We start from the raw sequence: 21,600 nt of genomic DNA on the forward strand, positions 1-21,600 counted from the left end.
TTTAATGCCATCAACAAGTACCCATGACTCTCATAAATACACAGTAAATTCCTTCTTCATCACCGTCGACAGGCTGCAATTCCTCGATTTCCAGCCACTTTTGTTGAAATTAGCTTTTAACCATTCTCTAGCTTTTTCTCCGCCTCAAGCTTCTTTTCCAGACATACGGCTTTACGATCAACCGGAAGCAGTTCCATGCAAATATGCAAATATATCGCGATATAATATATTGCGATATATTTGCATGTTTGCAAATATGTAATTTAATAAATGGTGTTTGTAAATAATTTTAAATGCCAAAATATTCAAATTTAAGGAATTTTAAAGGCCTTAAATTAAAAAATTATTATTTAATGACTTTTAATGATTCGCAGAAACGCTGCATTCAACTAACCTGACTCCACCAGATGGATTTGCTCCACATGTCCATCTGGAAACCTTCGGCTGAAGTAATTTTGGGTTTGGGTAGCGTCCATAATTTACTCGAAACAAAGTCATTTAGAATGTTTTTAGAGCATAAACAGTGGTGTATAGGATTTCCTAAAAGCGCGCGCCTGCGAGTTCACAAGTCCACGGAAACCGCGGCAGACCAAACCAGATGAAAGTGCGCATTCAGCGTCTGCTCTTGATAATGCAAGCGTAGAAGAAGAAATGTGCTGTTTACCTGTGCAAAGAAAGAAACAACGAAAGAAAAATGTCTGAGGACTTCAGTGTTGAGGAAGAGCATGAGTTCTTTTCCGAGCTGAATGCGCACTTTCATCTGGTTTGGTCTGCTGCAGTTTCCGTAGGCTCGTGAACTCGCAGGCGCGCGCTTTTAGGAAATCCTATTCACTACTGTTTATGCTCTAAAAACATTCTAAATGACTTCGTTTCGAGTAAATTATGGACGCTACCCACTCAGGACACTTGGAATACATTGGACGAGCAGTATGGAGGAATATTGACACGTTTTTTGTGGACTTTTATGGACCTTTCTGCCTCGGGCGCCATAGACCTCCATTATTTGAATGTCAGCAGACAGCAAGAAGCCTCCCAGATCTCCAGATCTATTTGAGATATCAAAAAAGTACTCCAGAGTGTTGTTCAGCATGGGGGTGAGTAGAAAATGAAGGCTAATCATGTTTTGGGTTGGTGTGGGAGTGCGGGTGGACGCGGGTTTGAGGGGGGGGGGGGCTTTCGGGTGTGGGGGGGTTGGTGTGGGTAGGATTGGTGTTTGATAGAGTGGGTGGCGATGATTGGTGGAAGGCGGGCTGTGCAGGAGGGGAGGGTTGTGTGGGGGATGGGTGGTGGGTTTGGCTGGTGTGTGTGTGTAGGTGGGGGTAGGAGCATCTGGGTGGGTGTGGGGTTGGGGTGGGTTAGTTTGTGTGTGTGGGGTCGGTACGTTTGGGAGTCGGAGTGTGTGTGGGATGGAGGGAGGGGCGTGTGTGGGGGGACTGGCAGTGGTGCGGGCGCCCTGGTGTCGGGTGTGTGGGGCCGGAGCATTGGAGGCGGTGCTGGCCCGGGTCGGGGGGGTGCAGTCTGGGGGATCCGGTCCCCCTGGGTGCCGTCCGGGTCGGAGGGGGGGTTTCCCCCGGGCGCTGGGGGTCTGGGCTGCCCGCTGCACCCGCCTCGGAGAGCGGTGCCCGGTGCGGTCGGCGGTTGTCTGTCTTGGCCCGCTGGGACCTGGGCCCCGAGACTGCGAGGCGTTCCGGCTGGGGCCGCCATCTACCGCCCTCTGGGGGGATGTTTGTCCCTTTTGGGGGGGGGGCGGCTGGGGCCCGGGCCTCTGGGTGGCTGCGGGGATCCTGGTTCTCGGGCAGTGCGGGCTTCCTCCTCCTCCTGGCAGAGACGAGGTCGCATCTGCACAACGACATCACCATAGAGCACCCTTCACGATGCAGGTAGACACTGTGATGCTGCTTCCCGTTGAAATGACTAGGTTTTACCTCTTCTCTGCGTGGTTCGGCGTGCGTGCGTATGACTAATCTGACAATATCTAAGCCACCTGCAGGTCCTCCGGTGAGGGAGTGCAGGTTCCGTTTTTCAGCAAAAATCCTTGGAATGATGTTTAGGGGTTCCTGTATAGACGCACCAAGGTACTGTGTGAATGTATCCTTTTTTTTTTTTTTTTTTCTCTCTCTCTCTCTCTCTCTCTCTCTCTCTCTCTCTTTCTATATCTCTCTCTCTCTCTTTCTATATCTCTCTCTCTCCATCACTTTTTTTTTTGTTTCGTTTTTCTCTTTCTCTCTCTGTTCCACTTTATATCATTGCCTCTTTCAGTTTCCTTTTGTCAAGCCCAGCGATACGATGTAAAATGTTGCTATAAAAATGTGTAATTAAAGGGAAAAAAAAAATAATAATAATTAATAAAATAATAAATAGGATCTCAAGGGGAACCCCCAAGCTCCCCTTGGCAAAGCAAAATCTGTTCAACACAATAAAGCAACCAGATTACCATTCTGCTTACTATGATGCTGGACAGGACAAAAAAAAAAAAAAAAAAAAAAAAAAAAAAAAAGAAGCCTCCCAGATCTCCAGATGCATTTGAGATATCAAAAAAGTACTCCAGAGTGTTGTTCAGCATGGGGGTGAGTAGAAAATGAAGGCTAATCATGTTTTGGGTGTACTATTCCTTTAACTTTTGATCTGTTTTTTGTTGCTGATATAATAAACCATCAATATGTCCAACGTATCACTTTAAAATCTCTTCTTGGTGGAAATACAGCAGTTGTTTCTCTTTAAGTAGATAATTGTGAATTACAACAAGAAAATGAGAATCAGAGTGAGTCCCTGTTTCCAGGTTTTAAAGTTGACTCCAGCTGCAGCTCGGATTCGCTGCTTGATAACGATCATTTTTCATTTCCCTCCGGGTATTTTATTTTTTTCCTTTTTTTTTTTTTAAATGTTCTCATGATTTGTGTATCTGTGTCTGGTGTGTAGAAAGCTCATCAAGCCATTAACTGGAGGAAACGACCTGCTGAGGTAAAGCTGATGTCATGCAATCCACTTCTGGTTTCCCAAAACGTTTCTGAGTGAATCTGAACGATTAAATCCTTAAATTCCTGATTCATTTGATGAAAAAGATCAGAATCTGGAGGCGTTTTGGGAAACCCCCCCGCTGAGTGTGCTGTGATTGGCTGCTCGCTCTGACGTCCCACTGTTTCTAACCTGAGACGCCCTAAGGCTCCGCCCGCTCAGAGCGTCTCAGGTTAAAGAAACAAACGATCACTCTGCATCTCAGCTAACATGTGTGGTGTGCTTTCTTTTTCTGGGTAGTTTTTTTTTTTTTTTTTTTTTTTATAAATAATAGCCTAATGCTGTGCTTCGTATCAGTCAATAACAGATCATTTGGGTTTGCTTTGTGAAATTAACACCAAATGTAAAAGATGTCAAACGTTATTAAGTGTAAATACGTGAGGATGAAACCAACCCTCCTGAGACTGAATTAATCTGTCTCTCATTGGCTGCAGCCACATGAAACATCTGCTCCCCAAACTTCATCAATTCTGCACTATTCTAATGGTTTATCCAACCGTTTCATGGACTGCCAGCACATTACGCAAGCTAATGGGATTCATCTTCAAGGATGAATCAACAGACTTTAGTCCTAAAATGTTGTTTCATCCATCAGTTTAAATCAAGAGCAGTTTTTTTTTTTCCCTATAACTTTTTTGTTTTTCAGTAGACTGAAACTCCAGTCCTCAACGGCCGGCAGCTTCAACACACCTGACCTTATTGGTAGCTAAGTAGCATAGCTCTATAGAGCTAGAATCTGTGCTAGTGAGGCAGTGTCACTAACCGATCCATCTCGGAAGCACGATCCGTTCTGCACATGCGCGAACAGATATACGTACATCCGGGTGTGTATAAAAAATGTAATTATGGTACTTAATCTACTTATTTCTATCCTTAACTCACTAAAGAATGGTAAAACACATCTGTAGAAATTTTTTTTATGACTTGTGAGACAATTTTTATGCTTTTTACATTTTCTTCGTTAAACGTCATCATCAGACAAGCTCAGAGCAGTCCGGCGAAATATGATTAAACTACGTTTATCTGCATTTTAGTTGTTTCTTTCTTTAGATTACGAGCTATATAGCATAAGGCAGGGGTGCCCAACCAGTCGATCGCGATCTACCAGTCTATCGCGGGCGGAGTTTCAGTCAATCGCGAGAAGTTTTACAATGTAGACCTATTCATGGCTATGACAAAAAAAAAAACGTTTTAAAAAACACTAATCAAATCATTGATCACGAGAGGCCAACGTCTATTTTCATAATAATAAAATGAAAAATAAAAAGTATGCAGGGAACCTATTTTTATGCATGCTGATTGCTGGGCATGGTTTGCCACGGTTGCTAGGTTGTTACCAGGGACTCTAAAGCACGAAGAGGAATCTGCAGAGATAATGCGATAATGACATCTATCACAACTGATGGGGCTCCATCTATGGTTGGGTGCACTGCTGGATTCGTTGCTGTTCAAGCTGTCTGAAACTTTCCCGGATTTTTTGGATCAATCGCTGCATCATTCGGCAACAGCTGTGCGGCAGTATTTTAAATATGAAGCATGTCATGGACGTTGCGATGAAGATTGCTTGCTCTGTTCGGGCCGTGAGTTTTCTGTGGCGTTTATTCCGTGCCCAGCTCGAGGAGGCAGATGCAAGTCACCACAGATCTGCTTCTGCATGCCGACGTCAGGCGGCTCAGCTGTGGCAGATTATTTGAAAGATTGTTGGAACTGTGTTGTTCTTCGATTCCATATAGAACAGACGAGGCGTGTAAACTTGTTCTGTATATTTATTTCCAAACTTCCACAGAACCTTTCAGTAGCAAGCTACATTCAGAACTGCCCTCTCGCACTAGCCTCCAACCCGTTATACCCAGCATCCGACGCTATGGATGCTGGGTATTGGAGTTCAAGAGCTTTCCGGCTCATAACATCACAGGAACATTTGCCCGAAATTAAAGAAACAGTCAACAACCCATTCTGCTGTACGTTACATCTTCATATCCACATAGTTTGTACTTAGTATTTTCCTATTTTTATCTGTTTTCCAGTTGAATTTTAATCCATTTGCCAGTTTCTCTGCCAATGCCCAGTGAAGTTTATCATTCTGAAATAGTGGACTTCCCTTCTCCTTCTTCCTGCTTTTAAGTGATCTTAGATCTTGACAGATTTTATTTGTCATTTTGTTTACAAAAGTGTAAAACAAAAAGAAATTTAGTTTGGAACAGCTCTCTGGACAATTTCATCTTTTTTTAAAGTGCAGCCTTGAAAAGTAGTAAAAATTTTTTTGACACGATTGATAATTTCCCCGTTTGTTGGACTTACTGTTTATTCTCCACCTGTGCAAATAAAAAACAAATACTGCCCATCCCTTGTGTTTGGCTTGGTAGATGTCGGCATGCCATCAACTTCAAAAGTAGATCTTGGTTTAAAAAAGGTTGGGCACCCCTGGCATAAGGTTAAAACAAAATGAAAACATAAAACTCAAAAACACTAGATATATGTTTAAATCCAAAGCCGAAAAAGTTAGAGATGGGACTTAGCATAGGATCCAATTTCCGGTGCAGATCAGGCAGAGACGACTGATAAAAAGGATTTTAAGGCATTTATTTTCCCAAGAAACACATTATTAACCTTTAACACATTCTATTTCAGTACGTTTACTATTTTTGGGAAGGGAAAACTTCATTTAGGTACTTTAAACAAAATAAAATCAAAGAAGAGCATCCAGGTACCTGAAAGTGTATCTGGATGCGCATGCGCAAATGAGCTGATGGCGCATGCGCAGAGCGGATCGTGTCTCCCTGCCAGCTCCCAGATCAGGTTCTCTGATTGGTTCCTGTGACGCGTCGAGCAGCAAAAGTTCAAATTTGCCCAGCCTGGTGTCGTATATAGTAAATAGGAATTTAGCTAAAATGGACAAATGGTATCCAGACATTAATTTTCAACCATGCTTTACCAAAATTACTTTAAAATATACAAACATGAAACAGGCCTGGGCCAAAATGGTGGTTCCCTCAACTTAAAATTTTGTTGCAGAATATATTGAGGCAATCAAATGATTCCTGTAACTGTCAGTCAGACCTCTGCTCCTCTCAGCGGGTATTCTGTTCCACTCCACATCAGCAAACTGCTCCAGGTGTCTCAGATTTACAGGCTGCCTTTTCCAGATGGCCTGTTACAACTTCTTCCAAAGATGCTCAGCAGGATTAAGGTCTGAGACCTAAACTGAGAACAAGCTTCTTGACACCGGGCAGCACATTTCTTTATACAGTTCCTTGATAGTCTGGAGATGTCATTGGGCCTTGCAGAGACTCAGACACCCTGTGCCAGGTGAAGCAAAGCTGGCCAAGGAAATAATGGAGCCTCCTCCATGTTTCACAGCAGGGACACTTTTCCTTTTGTGAACATAGAGCTGATCTTTGGCCAAACGTAACATTTTTATCCCATCTGTCCAAAAGGCATTCTTCCAGAAGCGTTGTGGTTGTCAACATGTAGTTTGGTAAATTCCAGTCTGGCTTGTTTATGACTTGTTTTCTACAGTGTTTTCCTACTTGGTAGTGTCAATTGAAAGCTACTTTGGCTCAAACAATGTTGGTTGGTGCGATCTGACACTGATGCTTGAAGCTCACCTTTAATCTCCTTAGAATTTTTTCTAAGCTCTTTTGTTACCAGTCATATTATTAGTCTCTTTGATTTGGTATCAGGTTTCCTCCTACAGCTACACCCAGGAAGGTTGCCTACAGTCCCATAGATCTTAAACTTCTGAATATGTGACACTGCAGTCACAGGAACATCAAGCTACCTGGCTGCTTGTCTATAATTTTCATTACAACAACTCTTCCTTTCTCCTTCTCTGGTCCATGTTGAGTGTGATACACACCATGTCACCGAACATTACATTGATTACCTGTAGCCCTGTATATATATATATAGGCACACTGATTTTTTGAAAGATAGTAGACGCCTCTGATGCTGATTAATGGGCACACCTTGATTTAACATTTATCTTTGGTCACCATAATTTCAATACTTTCTAGGGAGACTAATTTTTGTCCAGGTCTTTTTCTCAAATTTGCTTTTCTTAGATCTATCTTTCGATGCATGGTTAAACAGGGTTCCTGCGGGTCCTTAAGTCTTGAATTCTTCAAAAATAAAACTAAGGCCTTAATTGGTATTAAAATGTCTTAAATCAGTCTTTCATAGGTCTTAATTTTTAAAACATCATAAATAGGATTATTTTTGTTACGATTTATTTATATAATCTAAATAAAACGTTAAAATTGACCTTTTTTATTTTTTTATTTAAAAAAATAACGGCTCGCCATTATTGGTTCCGTCCCGATAGCGGAACCAATAAAAGCGTTGTTGCAGCCGGGACATTTGGGAGATGCACCATTAACAATTTCTCACATTTATTGTATTGTTTTCATAGTATTTTCCAGACTATATAGCGCACCTCACTATAAGCCGGGGCCACAACATTTTTTGAAAAACGGGAAGTGTACATATGTAAGCTGCACTAGGCGATAAGCGGCTGATATCTACTGAAGTGTCTCCCACCATACCTGTAGGGGGAGCTCTGCATATAGCCCCTGGAGTAGAGAAGAAGAAGAATGCTAGCGTGTGTGAATTTGACAAATTTGTTCTCCATCGAGCCTGCTGTTAGCATATTCTTCTGCTAAATGAAATTTAGCCCCTTTTTCTTAAATTTATTGCACTTTGAATACCCCCTCTGGTGGTTAGGAAAAATCCTCCTACAAGTTGCTTGGTTCAAAGTGTGGGAAAAATTAGCGGCTTACAGTCCGGAAAAAGTGAGTTCTGATAAATGCATGGTCAGTTACAAACAGTCCACATATCAATTCAATTCTATTCAATTTATCTTTGTCATTGTCACAAGAACAACGAAACTTTAAAAAGTGCCATTGATCAATTCAATTCAATTCAGTTTATTTATATAGCGCCAAATTCACAACACATGTCATCTCAAGGCACTTTACTGTTTAAAAAAAAAACTAAAATCCCTGTCACCACCATTTACTCATAATATAACAAATAAATAACAATAACTGATACAAAACAACTAATAAATAAGAATAGTACATTCTCAATCACATCATCTTTTGATGATTAATGGTTATTTTTGGTTACATTTACTTTTGTTATTGCTGTCGGGTAAAAACTGTCTCTAAGGCGGTTGGTTCTTGGATTGATTGCTCTATAATTACGTTTATGTATATAAATATACATAAAGATTCAAGTGTTGAAAAGAGCAACCCCTTAAAGAGTCACAGTGTCTTTTTGCAACTGAGTCTGTATTTCAGTCTAAATGTTTTCTGCAACTTCTAGACACAAGAAAAAACCAAAACTTAATCCTAAAACTTTAAACAAAAACCTGAAACCTTAAGAAAACAGTTAAAGGAAAAGTCTGGTCAGATTCAGAATACAAACTTCTGAAAGTACTTTAAATGTGAAATTATTACATATTGTTAAGTAAATGATCAGTATTTTTAATTAAGAGTAAGTTTCATCTGAATGTGCTTTACTGGAGGCATCCATGTTGGTCAAAGAACACTACTGCCACCTACTGGTTTGTGACGTCATGGTGCGGTATCGGCTGTTGATCAAGTCCCAGTGCTGTATCTGGTGTTTGTCACAACGCGCTATTATCCAAGTCATCTTGAAAACATTCTTCTTCCAAATGTTGGCTACATTTTACGTGTTTTTTCTCTGGCCAGAAGTTCAATGGCAAATCCTCCCTCTTCATGTTGGCGATCCAACGACCAACCCGTCCGTGGAGGATCAGGAATCAGAAAGGTGGAATAACTCTTTTTTTCCACTTTTCCCCGATGTATTCCAGCATCCAGCTGCCATGCACGTGGGCATTGTCAGTTTCACTATAGCTCTGGTGAATTTCAATGGTGAAGTCCTCTGGAAATCTTCAATAATTGTTGTTGATTGCAGATGTGTCTAGTAGTTCCCATTGATTTAGCTTGTAAAGCGGGGAGAATGGCGCTAGGCTTACCGCACCGTGACGTCACTGCCGGAAGATTGCAGGAGGGAGGGGCTACTATATTTGGGCAAAAATGGCCGCTCCCGGACTCGGTTATCAAACATGTTTCGAAAATTTTTTTTTACATTCATTAAATCACGGCAAACGTATTAGTTTTAGGTTTAGATAATGATCGATTGATAATTCTTTGCTGACCTGACTTTTCCTTTAAACCACTTTGTTACTGTATTTGAATTGTTAGATATTTAAAAAATGAAATGGGAATAGATATTTTAGGGATTTTGAGGAACATCAAGCCCACACCATAAAATAACCAAATATGGCTGTTCCATAATTTGTTTTAATACCTCCCGCTCCATTAATTATAAGATTATTATTATTTCTTATGAGATTTGAGCCCATTTGTAGCCTCCTTGTGTTCTGCAGGTTTATTTGGAATTTCCACTCTGGGTGGGACTTAATGCAGCACCATTAAAACGTGTCCATCTGTTGTTATGGACCATTTAAACCTCTGAATTTATTTATTTTTTTACTTATTGCAAACCCCATCATACCAGATTTCTGACACCTGGAATTAGTGTCCACATGTGGGTCCAGCTGGCCTCTAACCAAGCGCAGATGGTTTTAAGTCTTTGCATTAGGTTTCATCAGAGAAAATCCATCATTATCTAATTTTCTCAGAGGGCTTCTCAATTGAAAGAATAATTTTTCTTTCAATCCGCAAGAGGCGTAATCTATATGTGACAAACTGCACAACAGTTTACTTGGCTCCACGTGACCTTTTCAGAACCCTGTTGTTGGCAGGACACGACGAAGGAAGAAGGTTTTGTTACTGACAGCTTAGAACAATTCCTACGTTTGTTCAGCTGGAAGAGATTTGATCCATATTTTGGTTTTAGTTTGGCTCTGACAGCACAGGAAGCGAGTCCAGCTCAGCCTGCCGCTGATCTGGCAGTCCACACGGTGGGCTTCCTTTTCACGGTATCACCATCTAACTGTTAGAAATAACAGATTAACACCCTAGTCTTAGTATCTCATTTTTATTACCAGGTGGGCTGGGAAAGGCTTGTTTATGTAGGACATTCCCCAAATATACACTTGGATTGAACCAGGAGAATATGGAGACGGAGTCAGCACCTTTTAGATCCAGCGAACCTAGAATGAAGAACGATGGTTTAAAAGATGTTTGTTCCTATTTAATGTCTCATATTAGTGTGTTAGAGCAGATGATGAAGATTTAATCTTATAACCCTAGAAGTAATATCTACCAGAAAATAAGCAGCAAAATAAAATAATCCATCAGTCAAGTCTGAGTGTCAAATTATGTCAAATATCTGCCTCACTAATTAGGACACATAGCAGTTCTGTTTCTATGGAGAAAAGACATTTTTTGTAGTTTTTTTCAGAATATATAACTATTCTGTGAATGATTTAACCCTTATTTGCTTTTTGGTACGTTCTTCAGTCTGTGCACTGGAAAAAATCAAAATCTACATAAGTATTTTTTTCTTAAAATAATTATTTGTTCTTGAATTGAGGAGATAAATGAGACATTTTGCCAATGGAACAAGACAATTTACATTTAAAATAAGAAAAACACAATTGCATTGTCTTATATCAAGTGCATTTTATATAAATATATTATTTTAAGAGTAAAAATACTCATTCCATTGGCAAATCATCTCATTTACATACCCACATTAAGGGTAAATACACTTAATTTAAGAGATTTTTACTTATTTCTTATTTACTTATTTCTAGATCATTTTTCAAGTGTGGGCTTGTGTGTGAAAGGATGGCAGGAGTTCTGGTTTTATTTTATTGAGCTCTCTTTATTTTGTATTTAGTATGTGTTTTACTTTGTAACCATGTCTCTCTTCCTGTCAGACCCATGAAATTGCTGCTGAATTGCTGCGTAGTCCGACTAAAACACACCTGGACTCAATCTCAATCGCAGCAATGCAGCCCCCTTGCGTAAAATCATGTCGGGTGTGATCATCCTTATTGACCTTCAATAAGTGCTAAACGCCATGACCGCCTCGTCCAATACGATTTTCTGTCAGATTGGACGCAAAATTGGATTTGGTGTTTTCTGGCCCTTACTGGGCTTAATTAAAGCGCTTTCTCTGTAACCTGACTCCGCCAGATGGATTTGCTCCGCATATCCATCTGGAAACCTTCCGTTGAAGTAATTTTGGGAAGGGGCAAAAATACTGGTTAGCTGATTGGCCTATGTTGGTGATAGACGGGCCAAATAAACCAATCAGATCAACGAAGCATAGGACGTACTAACAGAGCAACGACGTAGAGGAGCCAATTGATAGATCAAACTCTTGCCGAAACCAGTCGGGAGAGAAGCAAAACCATCTTTACCTCTGAGAAAAGCCTCCAGAGCAGTGTTTTGCTCTTCTTTCAGTGAAGAAATACTCTGTAATTCCGATAAAACTTGCTCGATAGCCACGCTAACGCTAGTTTCATCGGCTGAAGCCGCCATGTTCTTCAGACTGAACTGTCGTGCTTCTCGTTGCGTCACACCTCAACCCGCCTCAAAGCCAACGCTGATTGGACGTTCGTTTCTGCCATAATGAGAAGCTACTCCAATTACAAACCAAACCTCTAAATGTAATGGGCCATCCCGGTTCCACTTACTGGATGCCAGCGGATGAAATCAGCAGCCGGTAAAAAATGGCCAAATACTACCTTAGAGATTAGGTAAGGAGTTCAATCATGTGGCGTGACCTGGGGCTACCTGGACCTCCTTTTAAAGGTTTTTCTAAGCTCAGATCTGGAACTACATGCAGTAGCAGCCCTTCAAATAGGCCCAGTCAAACGCCGGCCGAATAGCAGCCTACTTCCCACCAACTCCCAATGATATCCCCTCATGCTTCCAGCCACTGGAGTGAGCCCCTCATGCATATTTTTTTACTCTTATTTAGTCTGATAAACCAGACTAAATGTGAGATTAAATGTGTAATTTAGTCTGGCCCTGATGAATGAGACATCGGAAGATTGTTGATGAGAACAACCCGTAGTTTTCAAACCATGTCTTTGCCTATTGGCCAACGCTCTGACCAATGAGCGCAACTGACTGTGATGTAGTAAGCGCGACAGAAAGCTGTTGGGAGAGTGTAAACAAACAGACTGTCGGTAAAAACGGCAAATACGTCCTTCTTAAAAATGAATGAGCGTAGATCCTCTTCTCGCTCATGTTTCAACAAAACCTCAAGTCGAATCCTTCCAAAAATGATTCCAAATACGATTCAAACGAGAAGGGTTCAATAGTTGTTGCCATCTTCCTTGTGCTTTCTCCAACGTCGCACAGCTTTTTTGTCACGCCCTCAAATCCCGCCTGCTTTGCATCCAGAAATTCAAAACACATCTCTGCATTGTGATTGGCCCGCCAGTTCTAGGGCCTGGGGCATTGATCGAGGCTAGACGACTCGCAGGCAAGAATGTTTTTGGCCACTGGTGGGTGGGGCTAGTTTACTAGCTACTCTGACTCAACCCTTTCACTGAATTAGAGGCAGTATTGCCAACTCAGCGACTTTGTCGCTATATTTAGCGATTTTTCAGACCCCTGCAGCGACTCTTTTTCAAAAAAGCGACTAGCGACAAATCTAGCGACTTTCCTGGTGTCTGCTGTGGTTCACCTCCCCGTCCGAACCCCGTTCTCCCGCTTCCGCAGGAGTCCTCTCAGCGCTGCAGTCAGAGCCACAGCATGTTTACCCTCAGCCTCCAGACCGCAAATGAACCGCGCGCATGTGCAGGGATTGACGGCGCAGGTTGATCATGCTGAAGTCAGCTCCCTCAGTTGCTAAACCTGCCATACAGAGCCTTGACCAATATGACGAGGACTCCACTGTTTCTGTGAGCAGGCAAGCACAGCGTGTATGAGGAGGGAAATCTTATTAGTTTGGAAAAAAAATAACAATAATTACCATTATTTGCTCACATTGTCATTGATTTTTGTAGCCTTTTTTTTGTTCCATTTAGATTGTTAATGTAATGTGAAAAAATGTATGGTTCAAAATGTTGATGTTTTACCATGATTTTTAAGCTCCTTAGGCTTTGACGTTTTAGGCAATGACGTCATTCAGCGACTTCTAGCGACTTATAGCACAGCCAATAGCTACTTTCCTTACAGAGGAGTTGGCAACACTGATTAGAGGGTCTGACCACGAGAAGATGGTTCTCTTTATATCTTAATGTCCACAAATCATGACAAAATATTTTAGTACAAATATTGATGTTTAAAAGGGAATTGTAGGAGACCAGCCAAGGGCCCATCAAGGAAAGTGGGGAAATTTTTAATTGGTAACACTGTAGGACTTTATATCACCAGTTAGAATCTCCAAGATGTAATTTGAGTATTATAATGAGGAGTCTTAGGTTGTAGAGGTGGATGAGGCTGTATCAGTCTGTGATACTGGGGGAGGTTTTCCCTTTTAGCCAACTTAGCTAGCTGTTTACTCATTATAGGACCTCAGGGAGAAAATATCACAATAGCTAATAAATGTCTGCTGCTTTATACATTAAGATTCAGTGATAACAGAGTGACTCATACAGTTCTGCTAGAGTTGTAAAATATAGATCTGTTGGCTGATCTATGCATCCTACATGAAGCGAGGCCTGTTACCGTTTCCAGATGGATGGGAGTGACAGTGAAAGCACTACGGAGTTCAACGGTCAGCCACTTCGCAGAGGTCCACATATTAAACCTCATAAACCACAGAAGAGCACATTGGAGTCATGCTCAACACTTTTGGAAGTAACACCTGATTAACTTCCAAGAATGACCAGAGAAACTTTCCAATTGCCGCCTCTGTCATTTTTTTGGCAGCGTTGGTAGTGAAATCGTCTCCAGAAGGCTTACAGATCTGCAGTCGTGGGACACAGAGCACTGCTTGTTTTTCTTTGTACAATTTTAATCAAGCTTTCTAAGCCTCTCTGATTTCTGTTCAATGGTCTTATGTCAGCCTCCTGGCCGATACGACAATAAAACAACCATGTCCAGGTTAACTTTCTTCATGCAGTTTGTTACATTTGAAGCAAGAAGCAGAGACAGTTCTGATCTCCTAGAAGGGTCCAATTAAAAGCACAGTTTTTAGATCAGATGTATGTATTCAGATAAATGTTCTTTTTCCCAAGCGGAAACCAAAATTAAGCAATTTTTCTCATAAAGTTTCTTCAAACCACCAACTAATTCAACACTAGAACAACACAGCATGCAAAAAAATATCCTGCAAATTGTTATCTGAGCAGCTTTAATGGTTGCAATGAAAATTAAATAGTGTGTTTCTTCCCATTTCTGGGTTGGGCTCCATCATTTTTATGCATTTGTTTGCTGACAGTGGATTTTACTGAAGGTTTGTGAGCTTATCCTCCTGTTCATGAAACCAGTTTTTACTCACATGGTGCATTATACAATATTACATGTCAAAAATAACAATATTGTAGGGTTGTCAAAATAATGAATATTGAGATTTTTTCTACTTCAGGGGTTGACGTTAAGGATTTTCCCCACTTGCCCAAAGGGCAAGTGACTTTCACATTTCATTTGCCCAGAAACAAATTTTACTTGCCCAGTATAATGTTTGATAAATATAGTTCCTAATATTCATTTTTGTATATATATCAATGAAATATGTTTGTTTTTGTAATGTTTTTTGTAATTCAGTATTTTTTAAGTTTCCAGGTTCTTGGTTAGTTTATGCATGCGTCAGATAATGAACTCAAGCCTACATTACCGTGTTAACATGCTTTTCAATCCTACCTGCTCATTCTTTTCAAACTAAACTTTGCTTTAAACTGTTGTGTGCTTGAAAAAATATACATTGTAATGTTAAAAAGCTAAAAAAAAACTTGAAAGGTTAAAAACTTAAGATAAATCACAAGACAAATGAATAAATTTTATTTTAGAGTCACGGTATGTTTATACAAGATAATACTATTAATATAATGTGACTTTTCTAGAGAATCATTATACATAGTTATTTTATACAGGGTTTCCACAGTCTGACATCATTTCATAATTTGTCGTCCGCTAGGCGGACAAAAGTCACGAAAATCACCCAGCTTTTTCAAATCACGTGCCTTTTTCAAATCATGCGAGAATGTGTACAAAACAACAAAAATGGCGCGGCAAACGCTTCTGGGTCGTTTTCATCGAATGTCGGGGATTTTAAAGTAATTTTGAGTGATAATTTTTTTTTGCGATCATTGCACTTGCCCGGCGGGCAAATGCAATGAAATTTGTACTCTCCCGACAATGAAAACTACTTTCCCCGGGAGATCGGGCGATGGTTAACCCTGTACTTATCCCCTTCGTCCCCTTCCTGCATTTGCTCACCTAAACAGCCAGCTACTGCTGAAAGTTTAAAACTGCTAACATGGAAAGCAGAGCATGTGAGTGGAGCATGGAGCGAGCGGTGGAGCGAAGTAGAAGAAATATCGTGGAACGCAGAGCGGTTTACAGTTCAAATGCCGGAATTCGCTCCAGTTTGCTCCGATTGCGCTCACAACATCAACTAAAAATGTTGGATTATAAAATTTGTAAAATAACATTTATTTGATAAGTGTGATTTTTTTTCTTATTAATAATTAAATTGGAAACGCGTTGCAACATGAATGGTGCAAGGTGTTATGTTCACAGCTGGGAAACAGTGCGATGATTTAACAGCCAGTTAAATAAGACTATACACATGTATCGGTCACATCATTAAATCACACACCATGTGTCTCAGGGCCCTGGCATCATAACATAAAGGAAAAATGTCAGAAAAATTTGAGCGAGTGTGGAGAAATTTCTTTTTTCTTTTTTTTCAGTGTCCTGTCTGGCAATGTGGCAATAAGAATAATTGTCTTGATGCCAAAAAGAGTCCAACAGATTTTACTTTTAACAAGTGGAGCAGTACGGCTATCGCCATAGTGTTCCACTTGTTTCATGCATATAAATTGCTTTATTATAATTATGCAGGGAGTTTTACAGATTATATGGACACTGCAATGTAAATAGAAGAGAAGAGGAAAAAAAGGAGAAAAGATGAAAGAAAGAGGAGATAAAAGAGAAACAACGATAAAACATTTTCAGTCTGCTTCATCACTTGCAAAGAGATCTAAAAAGAACAGCACAACCAAAAGACATGGTACGAGACATACAATAAAGTAACACCTAGATACTATCGCTGAAGTACTATTATTTAATCTGACATGTACTCTGTGTTACCTAAAGATAAGAATATGGGCTTTCTGTATGGAAGTGAATCTCTGAGTACCTGGAACCAAGCAGCTGTAGTTGTTTGTGAAAGTGCACTTGTGCATGTAAAGTTTATCCAAAGGAAAAATGCTCAATAGTGGTTGTGGCGAGCCGAAGAGTGTAGAGCGGCTTCGCCGTAGCGGCAGGAAGATTAAGGTGAGCCCGGAGCAGATTTTGAGTGGAGTGTCCCAGCGCAACTTTGAGCGGCGGAGCCAATGAGCGAACATCCTCCTGAGCGGGAAGTGCGCGGCGCTCCGCTCCGTTCACATGCTCTGATGGAAAGTAAATGTAGGAAAAAGTTTGTGCTACTTATTAAGAAGAATCATCTGCCTTTTAGGAAAAAAGGAATTCAATACAAGGACGAGGGATGACCAGAGGGATTGATTTAATTAAGAATAATCCCAAAAACACTTTGGAAAAGGCTCAATATGTGCTAAAAGAAAATCCCAGGTGACACAAGGCTGTTTGAACTGCTGTTGTCCAATTTTGGAGAGTCTATCCAATTTGTAGCTCGTTGAAAGCTTTTCTCTTCCTTCCTTCCTGGAAAGGTGAATGTTTCTCAGCATCTGGAATTTCTCATTTATATATGAGATTTTATACTTATAAGATAAACACTGCTACTAATTTTCTCATTTGAACGCTTAACTAAAATTACAATTGTGTAACATTAGTTGTCAATCTGACTTCTAAGGCAAATGGAAAGGAGCTCGTTTAAAAGTATTACAGGAGTTTTTCTGTTTTTCCAGTAAAGCTTTTTATTGCACAGCAGGATTCTGATGTAGACTAAATTCCTGCCTGCATCACCATATCATGCTGACAGTGCAGGGGATCCAGCAAGCACAAAATGTGCTTGATTTGGCCTCAGACGTATAGCTTGAGAATGACTGCTTTGGCACCTGTTGTACAGCAAACATCCAAGAAATGTAAACCTCTAATGGGAGCTGGTGTTGCTCCAGTATGCATCTACTTAGCGCTATTTGCATAAGTTCAGAATTCAGGCTGACATGTCCAACAAACAGATGGAGAATGTTTAGAGCTTTCAGCTGACACTGACCCAGCGATTGTGTTTACTTTGGCAGCCGATCTCCTATTTATGCACTTATCCAACCAAAACATCTTGATTGGCTTCATGGATTCCCACATGATGCATGAGATGGTTTTAGACCACAGGAACTATATAACACTCAACAGCAAACACCCAAACTAACAAACCCATAACAACAAAGCATATGATGTACTAACAGCCAGGCTACTCTTGCTGAAACCAGTCGGGAGAAGAGCAAAAACATCTTTTCCTCTGAGAAAAGCCTCCAGAGCAGTGCTCTTCTTTCAGTGAAGAAATACTCTTTAATTCCGATAAAACTTGCTCGATAGCCTAACGCTAGTTTCATCGGCTGAAGCCGCCATGTTCTTTAGACTGAAGTGTCACGCTTCTCGTTGCGTCACACCTCAACCCGCCTCAAAGCCAACGCTGACTGGACGTTCGTTTGGTGAACGGCTCCAAATTTTCTTCAACGGAGAGTCTCCAGACTGATTAGCGAGTGAAATCTTGAAAGCTCGCAAAATCAGGATGGTCTCATGAGGCTAGGAACTTGGGACCCTAGGCAACTGCCTAGTATTACCTAATGGTAATTAGGTAATACTAGGTAATACCCCCCCACCCCCCGGTTAGAGCCAAATTGTGTCATATAGGCTTGGTGCTGGGAAATTGTTTTCTTTACACTTAAATAACCTTTAAGACCTTTAAGAAATAAAAACTAAATAACCAAAAAGCTAAAGGCTAATGAACAGAAACCCTTTGGTCCATCAGTGCTGCTGACTGAGCACCCTGAGTATGAAGGACAAAAACTGACAATTAAAAATAAAACCATGTATATATTCCCTCTAGATGTGCTTTCATTGAGGAATTATTATATTTTCTATTCCCTTTCCCTTTAAAAAAGCTGTTGTTCTTTTTACATCTCATCTTCTCCGTTTTTGTTTTCTTTACCCTATGCATCGCCGCCTCTCTTTTGAAATTCATTAGTTCATATGTTGTTTCCCCCTCTTTCTGTCCGCTTTAGAGCTGCGTTACATACGGTGGCCCTGAAGTGCAAACTGCAACTACAAATCTAAAAGCGCAACTACATTAAGGAAATCGCAACTACATAAAGCAAAGCGCAACTACATTAAGGAAAACACAATTACATTAACCTACCGAAAAAGGTAGGTACCAGTGGGAAACATGAGACATCGCTGATCAGACGACGGCGCCGTTTGACCCTTGAACCAGAAGTTGCGTCGTCGGAACAGTCCAGCTTCTTTTAAGTGTGCCTTCAGTGTACGCAAACTAACTGAAATTTCGTGATTAGTCTTGAGTTGATTAGTCTGAAATTTTGTGATTAGTCTTGAGCATGTCCAGTATCACCTCGTACTGTTTTAATTTATTTTGAAAAAAATGTATGTGTTTGAGGGGCAAAAACCAATCTGTTAAACAGATTGTTTTATAAATTGACTCGTCATCCGAACTTCTTCATGTGAAGCTGAGAACCTTCCTTCAGTTCCAAATTGAGCTCTTCTGGTTTCCACAAGAATTAAAGAGTCTGTTTTAAAACATTTCCCACGTGTTTTTATTGGCAAATCGATGAAACCTTTGCTGCAGAGTGAAATTATTCCTCTGGCACTCCATGTTGATAATGCACACCCATCTTCTGTTTCCCATCCTCTCCTCAGTGTCTGAGAAACGACCCTGGCTCTATATCCCCCACATGTCTTGGTTCATGCTGGAAACTGGAAAATGAAAAGCAAATATTATTGTTGCTGCTGTTGTCAACCTTTGACATGAAGCAGGCTTGCTTTTCTTGATTCGGTTCTTTTTTGTTGGGTTGTTTTGTGTGGCAGGGTTACTGCCACCCTCCTTTGCTTTGTCTCGGTCAAAGACCCCCTCAGGCCTTGGCAGAGGTGTCATTCAGCTACAGCAGTTGTAACCCGACGTATAATCATTAGTCTAGTTGTAAAAAAAAAAAAAGGAGGAGGATGGTGTTTTATTTTTATTTTGGAAGCATACATAGCCTAATAATATGGTCTATTAGCCTAAAGCACGGTCTGGTTATTACATATCAGGTACGTCGGTCATTGACCTTGACCAAGGCACCTTGCAGTAGAACTGCAGTCAGTCCCTGGAATGGCATGACTATCACTGCCCCTACAAAGTTAGGGACTAATTAACCCCTGGAATCAGCTTCATAGTCATGGTAGGACACTTCTTTGATTTTATTTATTTTGCTCAGGCTACTCATGAGCTAACCTGACTCCGCCAGATGGATTTGCTCCGCATGTCCATCTGGAAACCTTCCGTTGAAGTAATTTTGGGAAGGGGCGAAAATACTGGTTAGCTGATTGGCCTATGTTGGTGATAGACGGGCCAAATAAACCAATCAGATCAACGAAGCATATGACGTACTAACAGAGCGATGACGAAAACACAACCACAAGCCAGGCTACTCTCGCCGAAACCAGTCGGGAGAAGAGCAAAAACATATTTTCCTCTGAGAAAAGCCTCCAGAGCAGTGTTTTGCTCTTCTTTCAGTGGAGAAATACTCTGTAATTCCGATAAAACTTGCTCGATAGCCACGCTAACGCTAGTTTCATCGGCTGAAGCCGCCATGTTCTTTAGACTGAACTGTCGCGCTCCTCGTTGCGCCACACCTCAACCCGCCTCAAAACCAACGCTGATTGGATGTTCGTTTGGTGAACGGCTCCAAATTTTCTTTAACGGAAAGTAGTGTGAAACCTTGAAAGCTAGCAAGGTCAGGATGGTCTCACGAGGCTACTTGTGAGCCCACAGCCTGCCAAATGTTGAACGGGCAGTTTTATTGCCATTACTGTTGATATATAGTAGAAATTTTACACATTCAGTCATAAAATGTCGCAGGGGATGGTCATTTAAGAAGGGGGATGCCGTCCCCCCTCAACTCGAGTACTGTGTATAATCACAGAAGTTATGTTGAAAAGTTACATACTGTTGGTTTAACCTGAGTAGTCTGAAGAGTAGGGGTGTAAATAATAACCGTTTTGTATCGATGCATCGATCCAACAGCCGACGATCCGATGCATCGATACGTCCGCAAAAGAATCGAATCGTGTTTTTTTTTTTTCCTCCGGTCTATTTTTATCCATTTGCTCCTGGGCGTAATTCTCCCTCCCGTGCTGCGGTGGCGCTAAACCTATTTTGCCCTCCTGCCTTTCTTCCTGGTTATACTCTTACAGCAGTGTCTCGCAGTGAGCCTGACACAGACATTTTTGATTTATGCCCAATATTGAAGCGTGGTCTGTGCTACACGCTGTGGGTCTAGATACGGCCGAGGCGGGGAGGAAGTGGGGGCGAGCTTAGTCCGACGACGGAGGGACATGAGGGCCAAAAAGAGCGGAGATCCAGGTGGAAAAAGGCTCCCAGCGGTCTCACGCATCTCGCTCTTCTAGCGGGTCAAACTTCACGAGTTGTTTTCCGCAATTTCGGTCATAAAAACAAAACAAGCCGACCTCCTGTCTGCGGCACTGTTTGCGGTCAGCTACAATTTGGGAGAGGAGCAGCGGAGCGTCTGTGGAGGGGTCGGGGACTCATTGCACTGATTTATTGCAGTATTTTTTGATGCAACTTTTCTACTTCTGCTGTTTGCTGTTGTTTCTAAAAAAAAAAAAATGCATAACGATATTACAGCTTTCATTGATTTATTTCAAATTTAAACATTGCCTAGCCCTTGAAGGTGTAAAAAAAAAAAGAAAAAGAACCAATTAATCGAATCAAATCGTATCGTGGTGTATTATTAAGTATCGAAAATAATCGAAACGTTGGGCCAGGAAATCGATACTGAATCGAATCGCCATGATGGATGTGATTTACACCCCTACTGAAGAGTGTGGTTGGTTATATGACAGATGATGGATGGATTACCAAGTGGTTGTGATATCATTGAAAGATTGCTCTCAGATGGGTTTACGTATTTCACATTCCTATTATCAGGAATGTAACTGGCAGTGATAGAACTTCCTACCAAGATGGCGGCAGACATTCTACCTTCACAATCCCTTACTGAGCTTTAGATGGAAGTCAGTTCTCAGTTGGAAGGCAACACCTAAGCTCCAGTGCCCAAGAGCGGTTCGTATTTAGACAGTAAAAAGGAAAAACAACCTTTCTGAGGACCCTTAAATGAGACAAATTCTGATTCCATTTGAGGTCATTCATACCTTCTAGAATAACAAAGTGATTTCAGATCCTTTGGGGACGTTATTTCCTGCTGGAAAGTCTGCATGGGTGGTGGACAACATCATTGCACATCTTTCCACATGTGTGCATATGTTC

At 41.0% G+C, this 21,600-nt stretch overlaps 1 protein-coding gene across 7 annotated transcripts in view; it reads left to right on the forward strand.

The window, feature by feature from the left end:
* Positions 1–21,600, forward strand: part of adgrg6 (adhesion G protein-coupled receptor G6) — a 148,608-nt gene that overhangs the window by 126,129 nt on the left and 879 nt on the right. The window lies entirely within an intron of this gene.

The sequence above is a fragment of the Cyprinodon tularosa genome, unplaced genomic scaffold (assembly GCF_016077235.1).
Source record: "Cyprinodon tularosa strain WSP-4 unplaced genomic scaffold, ASM1607723v1 ctg338, whole genome shotgun sequence".
NCBI classification, from domain to species: domain Eukaryota; kingdom Metazoa; phylum Chordata; class Actinopteri; order Cyprinodontiformes; family Cyprinodontidae; genus Cyprinodon; species Cyprinodon tularosa.